We start from the raw sequence: 7,762 nt of genomic DNA on the forward strand, positions 1-7,762 counted from the left end.
AAAAGTGAGGACGGACAGACAAAAAGCCACCTCAGTAGTTTTAAGAAAACTAAAAAGACTTAATTTTAAGACACCATTGAGTAAAGATATGATATGATGTTTATATATGGAACAGTTTTATAAATGTTTACCGTTTTTGCTGGCCAAATGGTCAGGTCATGAATTTTTACATGGAATAATAATAATAATAATAATAATAATAATAATAATAATAATAATAATAATAATAATAATAATAATAATAATAATATCGTGAAAAACTGTTGTATAATAAAATCGACAATCTTATAAATAAATTGCACTATTTATATATCATTTATATTATTATATTATATCTTTATAAATAATGCAATTCATTTATATTCTTTTTTAAATAATACAATAATAATAATTAATAATAATAATAATAATAATAATTTAATAATAATAATAATAATAATAATAATAATAATAATAATAATAATAATACGGACAAGGAAATATTAAATTAACTACACACAAAATCGTCAATGACAATAATAATTATCTACTACCGCTAATTGGTAATAATAACAATTATTTCAGTATAATCTAAAGATTACACAAATAAAAAAATTTTAAAGTTTACCATGTGATTTTTGGCGTGTAATTTTGTGCCGTATATTTGAAATATTAAAAATTTTGTTCTAATTTTTTGTTGCCCATGGCAGAAATTTATCAAAGTAATTTTTTTTTTTTATTATTTTTCAAAAACTCGTTTATCGTATCAAATTCACCAGTAATCATACATAAGAATATTCATGGAAAAAATCTGTCTCGTCAGGTCAGTTTTTTTGTAAATTTTCAGTTTTAAAAAATATCCAGTTTTAAGTTCCTCACATATCTGATAATTCAAACAATAAATAAACAATAAGAATATCGATGATACTGTAATGATAATTCCGAAGAGCACAAAAGAAGAAACTGAAGAAGAAAAAAACATGGGGGTCAAAAAGTCGAAGAGAAAGAGAGAAAGAGAGAGAGAGAGAGAGAGAGAGAGAGAGAGAGAGAGAGAGAGAGCTTTTCTATGTCTTCTGAACTCCATTGGGTTTGTGACTCAGAGTCATCCACGCCTACGTGTACGTTCATGACGTCACGAAACGTCATACGTTGTGTACAGCCAATTAGAAAAAGGTCATGCCTTAATGGTGTTATGTTCTGGCTATGCAAATGGGATTATCCTATCTCTCTCTCCGTCCATTTGTTTGTCTCGTTATAGGCTTGTTTCATAACAATCTCTTCTATCTCATTCAGCCTCAATAGCTGCGTGATTTCATCACTGTCTCTCAAAATCTCGCATCTGGAATTCTATTCATGCGTCTAGTTTCCCTGCTCTCGTTACTCTCATTCTTTGAGGAGCAATTTAAACCCTTCCTCCCTTTTTCTTCTCCTTTTTCGTGACCCTCGAGAGAATCGTGACGTCAGAGGGAGAAAAATCCGGTGGTAGCCAGTGAGGATACTAAGTCATATAGGTCTAGTGAGAAGAAGAAGAAGAAGAAGAAGAAGAAGAAGAAGAAGCACTAGTCAACTGGGTGAGTCCCGGTTATGTGTTCCATGACAAATCTTCAGAAAATCTATTAGAACTTTCATAAGACCATTAGCAAACTTGTAGGAATGAGGAAACTGAGTATTCCTTATTAAAATGGCTGATGCGGTCGGAGTTTCTCTTGGTTCATCTTATAAAAGATTGAGCATAGGTCTAATGTTCACCCCTCAATCAAGGGCAAAGCCTTTGGTCTATTCTTATGCGAGTCTAGAATATGCCTCAGTGGTCTCGTTAAAATGATTATAACCATAATCGTAGTAAACAATGAGAAACCGTTGCTAAAACTGATAAAGCAATGGTTTTTCAGGAACTGGAAATCCGGAGAAACGGAAGAAATGGAAAAAGAAAGCTCCAAGCACCTGCACCTACTAAAGGTTTTTCACAGCTCCATGATGGCAGGAGCAGTGCACCAGGCGTCTGAGGAGAAAGGGGCGTACTGTATATGCCAGAAAAATAAAAAAAAAAACATAAAACGTTGCTCTAGTCATGCTCTTTCCAATGGTATGACTGATAAGCCCCTGCACCATTATCTATAAGAGCTATTCTAGGTTGAAAACCAATGTTTTTTTTCATCTGAAAGATTATGGCCAAAATTGGCTCGCGCGGTTAATTAGAAAGGGATTTATGCGACTCGACTCGGTATAAAAGGATACGTCGTGAGCAAGATGAATTTGAAGAGGACGACAATAATGAGGTGCAGGAGAATCTTTTTGACAACTAAGTCAAATCAGTGGGGGGGGGGGAGGGAGGGGGGGTTGGCGTTTGGAGCAGATGCAAGATCTTCGGGAGGGTGAGTGTTATTATCATTAATTATTTTGTTTTATTGTCATTTCATCAATGTTTTTGTCCTTATTCATTCAATTTACAGTCTTATTTTTTTTTCTAATGGTTAATCATTGCTTTAGGGTAAGATTGTGTTTGTTGTTTTTGTGTTTGCTTGCATGCATGCAATTATTATTATCTTATTCCAATATTATTTTGTGGCGATCGATGTGTTACAAAATATTCTTATTTTACATTTAATTTTATAACAATGTTTTTTTCATTGTACTGTTTAATGTTGCATACTATGAAAATGCTATTTGCCTGTGCTCCCTGAAGGCAAATTAGGGAATTCTTAGGGTTAGGTTATTAAAATGAAACAACGTAACAATAAAAAAATACCTTTATTGTTTTTTTTTTTACTTAAAACTATAAATTCCTTCCATTTTGCTATTTTGCGTATGATTTTACGAGGGCTTGTGCACCTGCAATACATATTAGGGACTTCTGAAGGTTGAGAGATTATAATGAAACAACGTAACAAGAAAAAATGCCTTTGTTTTTATTATCTTTTTTTTCTTGTAAATTCCTTCCACTTTGCTATTGTGCGTATGTTTTGACGCGCGCTTGCTAATCTGGGATACAATTTTAGGACTTTGGGGGTAGTGGGGGTCGGAATGAAGCAACTATCTACCAAAAAAGTCTTTATTTCTAAATTACAACATAGAAAAATATTCTTTTTTATTGTACTATTTTGCGTGTGTTTTTACGCGCGCATGCCCGCCAATAATGCAATAGTGTTCTGAGGGATGCGAGGGGTTATGGTGAAATGATTTTATAGCAAAAAATCTTTATTGTCATTTACAACCCAAAAAATATTAATGATTTAATGATTTTATTTTATTGTCTGCTTTGATGCGCGCTTGCGTGCGCGCAAGCCATTCCCAAACAAATTTTGGGGTCTGTAAAAATTCCAACAACATCATCTATAACTTGCCGCAAGTTTCATCTTAATATCTTTAATGGTTATCCTGCTACAAACTTTTAACTTTAACCCTTTGTTTCTCCTTTCCTATGGCCTTTTTGTATTTTTTAAAAAATGGCGTATTGGCCCCTATCTCCTTATACGCCTGATGACGTCAAGAAGCCACAGTGCGACGTTAGCGTACGTCAGGGAAGAATGGAATACTGGGACGTCTCCAGTTCTTGTCTGTAAAGGGATAATGGGGTTTGGAACGTCATAACTACGTCAAAAGTTAGCTGGAATATCTCATGAGATACATATTATCTGTGTGTGTTTGTAAGTTTTGACGGGTAATCCCTGATGAACTGCTATGAACGTATATAATAAAACCACATAAATGACGAGTATTTATTCATTGCAGCTCTATCAAGAATTATTGGTCTATACGACAGAAGTCTGGTACCTCGTTTTACTGTTATAGGCACCGCTCCCTCCCTCCCTCCCCCCTCTTACTAAATTATCTACCCTGTAGTTTCAAGCATAGTTGTAGAGCTGTCTCGCCTCTGCATGAGGCGATTTCACATAAAGGAGAATTAACAGCAACTACCGGTAGCCATAGCTGTTTTAGGCGTCTTTGCCATGGTCCTAGGTCTAATGGTCTAAAAGTCTAATGCGTGGAAAAGGGACAATTACCTTTATGATTCTGTCAACATATATTGACTCTTCCTTGTATGCTATTCAGAAGAAAAAATGTGTCAGTTTTGTTTTGTCCGAGCTGTAACTGAATGCGTAGATGCATAAGTGTATGCATTTTCATACACTGTCTTTTAGATGTGGAGAAACCGAAGGAAATATGACACAATTTATTACAACACAGCAAAACGTAAACCACTTCCAGGCTCAGCCTAGGAAATACCTTCGTCTTGTTCTCGAGAAATGGCGGAAAGGTAAAAAAAAAAAATGCAAATGCAATATTTTAATTATCTCTTCATTGCGCATTTCCTACCTTTGCCCATCCCTCCACAGGTGAATGGCTTACCTCTTTCGCCTGCCCCTATAATACCACGTACCCGATTAGCACTTCCTCAGAAATAAGAAGAAACAAGGCTTTTCCTTATACGTAAGGTCATGTTTTCGAAGGCCTGTGAGTTCGGAGCTCTGACGTCATAAAAACGATCTCTGGCGAAAGCGGAATTGGAGGACGTGACGTTATTGCGTCACTGGAAGGGTAGAGAGTAGTCTCTCTCTCTCTCTCTCTCTCTCTCTCTCTCTCTCTCATGAAGGAGTGATATCGCATACGAATTGTTTCTCTGGCTTCTTGATAGCCGCGAAAGAACGCCACATCTGCAAACGTATCAAAGCTATAGGCCTATATTACAGTTTTCCTTTCCACCGGTTGTGGGCGATTAGTCTTCAAGTGGTTTACTTGGTTAACTTTTTTTTATCAAGGAATAAAAAAAAGTTTCAAAGATAAAATGAATAAGCAGAGAGATACTAAGGAAGAACCTCTTGGCCTTGATCGATATATCAGACATTATCTGTGATGTTCAGGGCGGTCTCTCTCTCTCTCTCTCTCTCTCTCTCTCTCCGCAAATGTAATAATGCCGGCCACTACGACCAAGGTCAAGCAAGTTTCTCTCTCTCTCTCTCTCTCTCTCTGTCTGTCTCTCTCTCTCTATATCTCTCTCTCTATCTATCTATATATATATATATATATATATATATATATATATATATATATATGTATATATATATATATATATAAAATATATATATAAGGTGTATATATATTATATATATATATGAATATATATATATATATATATATATATATATATATATATATATATATATATATATATATATATATATATATATATGTTAACAAATATCGAATATTATCAGCAAAATATAAGTCTGATATTTCAAGATAAAACACATTAACTATATCAAAACATCATGAAACCAAGACTTTATTAATCGTATACAAGAATTATAAAAAAAAGAATATCACATTTAATATAACAATAAAGAGACCCACTTTACAAAAAAAAAAAAATCAGTTGTATAGAGACTTCAGAAGCTCGCAAAAGTGTTTTGTCCACTAAATAAGTAAATAAAATAACAAGTTATAATTTAAAAAAATAATCAGAATTTTTACATAAAAAACAATTTTATAAGGACATCTCACATTCATAAAATTTCATTTACTGAATATTAATAAATAAGTATCATAAAAATTAAAAAAGTCATAATTTTTTTATATTAATTCACTAAGTAATTCATATTGACTTTTGCCGTGAGAGCTTTGTAATTTGTGTTTGCATTAAAGTTATGAACTCCCGTAGGGGGTTACTGCCGTCTGTGCACCTCATAGGGTACACTGTAGGCATTGCTGGAGTTCTTTGCAGCGTCCCTTCGGCCCCTAGCTGCAACTCCTTTCATTTATTTTACTGTAACTCCATTCATATTCTCTTTCTTCCATCTCCTAACAATTGTTTCACAGTGCAACTGCAAGGTTTTCCTCCTGTTACACCTTTCAAACCTTTGACTCTCTATTTCCCTCCCAGCGCTGAATAGCCTCACAGGTCCTAAACTTTATATTCCCATCCTAAAGTTATCAACAGATTTATAAAATGGGCAAATTAAATTTCAAGACTTTATAAAGTAGTTAATAAATGCAAGATATAAAATATTCTTCTCTCTCTCACTCTCTCTCTCTTACTCAAGACTAACGTGACCTTTGACCTGACCGTGGCTTTGAAATCCATTGACTCGTGGCCGTGACCTCGCTCCTGTTGATCTTCACCAGATTTTAGATTGTGGAGATTATTATTATTATTATTATTATTATTATTATTATTATTATTATTATTATTATTATTATTATTATTATTATTATTTTGAGAAAGGCCATATCAGTTTCATTCTTACGTGTTTTTTCTGGGGCAATAATTTTGTCCATACATATATATACACATATATATGAATATATATATGTATATATATATATGTATATACTGTATACATATATAGGTAGACAGATATATACATATACATACTATATATGTATATACTGTATGTATAGTATATACATATATATGTATATATGTAAAATCTAAATATATATATACTTGCATACATACATACATACATATATATATTATATATATATGTATATATATATATATATATATATATATATATATATATAAATATATATATATATATATATATATATATATATATATATATATATATATATATATATATATATATATATATATATATATATATATATACATAATCTTTCTGAACAACAGTTCATAAAAATTTCCGTTCAGAAAGAATTTCCAACGGAAAGACCTCGGTCGAACATTACCAGAAATAAGGCGCGACCATGATTCTCCTGACGCATGCTCAGACGAAGTGCTAACTATAACAGCTATTTACCAACGCCCCCTCCCCCACCCCTCTCCAACCGCCCCAGGACCATCCCCCGGGAAAAAGTAGGTGTCCGAATACCGGAAGTTTGGCTTCGACTTTCTTTAGCCGTTTTCTGCGAATTTTTGAGAGAAATGAGTGCGTTCTGTTATGTCATATGGGTGTATTTCATTTGGGTCACACTATATAAAGGGGCGTCTTCCTCTCTAGAGGCGTTATTTTGCGAGTGTCCGTCGGATAGTCACTTTGGCGCGAGGACGCATCTCTTGCGGGGATGCACGGTTAATTGTGGTCAGTTTTAAAGTTTGTTATAAGTATATATATATATATATATATATATATATATATATATAACTATAACAGAAAATTTAGGCCCATAAAACACCCCGTTCCCTTGTTTCTGTGCCCTGTTCACTGGAATATGGACAGGTGGAAAGTTACAATGGTATATATACAAAAACAGGACCATCCAGGCCTCCGAAAAAGTAGGTGGCGTTTCTTAGAAGGAGGAATACCAAATTCCCTAGTGGTTTTTGGCCTTGGCTCCCGTTTCTTTCGCCCTTAGGTCATCTTCAGGCGGTGCGAGATTAAGGTGTTTTCCGATTTCCAAATCCTCCTGACAGTTCATATTGTTGGTTTGATTGATGATCATATTGGCATCTTTTTCTTTTGCTGGAATCTTTCAATTTGGGTCAGTGACATTGGAAATCACTATATAATCCTCGCACCCTTTGAAGAAGATGACCCAAGAAACGCGACCGCCAGATCCATCGCCAAACGGGGAGCTAATGAGGCCGTTATCTTTTAACATCGAGTGCCACACCTTCATGTTTTTGATACCATTGTCACCTTTATTCTACGAGTGAACAGGGGACAGAAACAAGTCTCTATGGGTTAAATAGTGTTTTTATGGGCCTTCTTATTTTCATATTACACTGTAGTATTACAGGAAAGACATTCATATATATATATATATATATATATATATATTTATATATATATATATATGTATGTATGTATTATAATTT

This window comes from Macrobrachium rosenbergii, chromosome 30 (genome assembly GCF_040412425.1).
Source record: "Macrobrachium rosenbergii isolate ZJJX-2024 chromosome 30, ASM4041242v1, whole genome shotgun sequence".
Classification (NCBI taxonomy): domain Eukaryota; kingdom Metazoa; phylum Arthropoda; class Malacostraca; order Decapoda; family Palaemonidae; genus Macrobrachium; species Macrobrachium rosenbergii.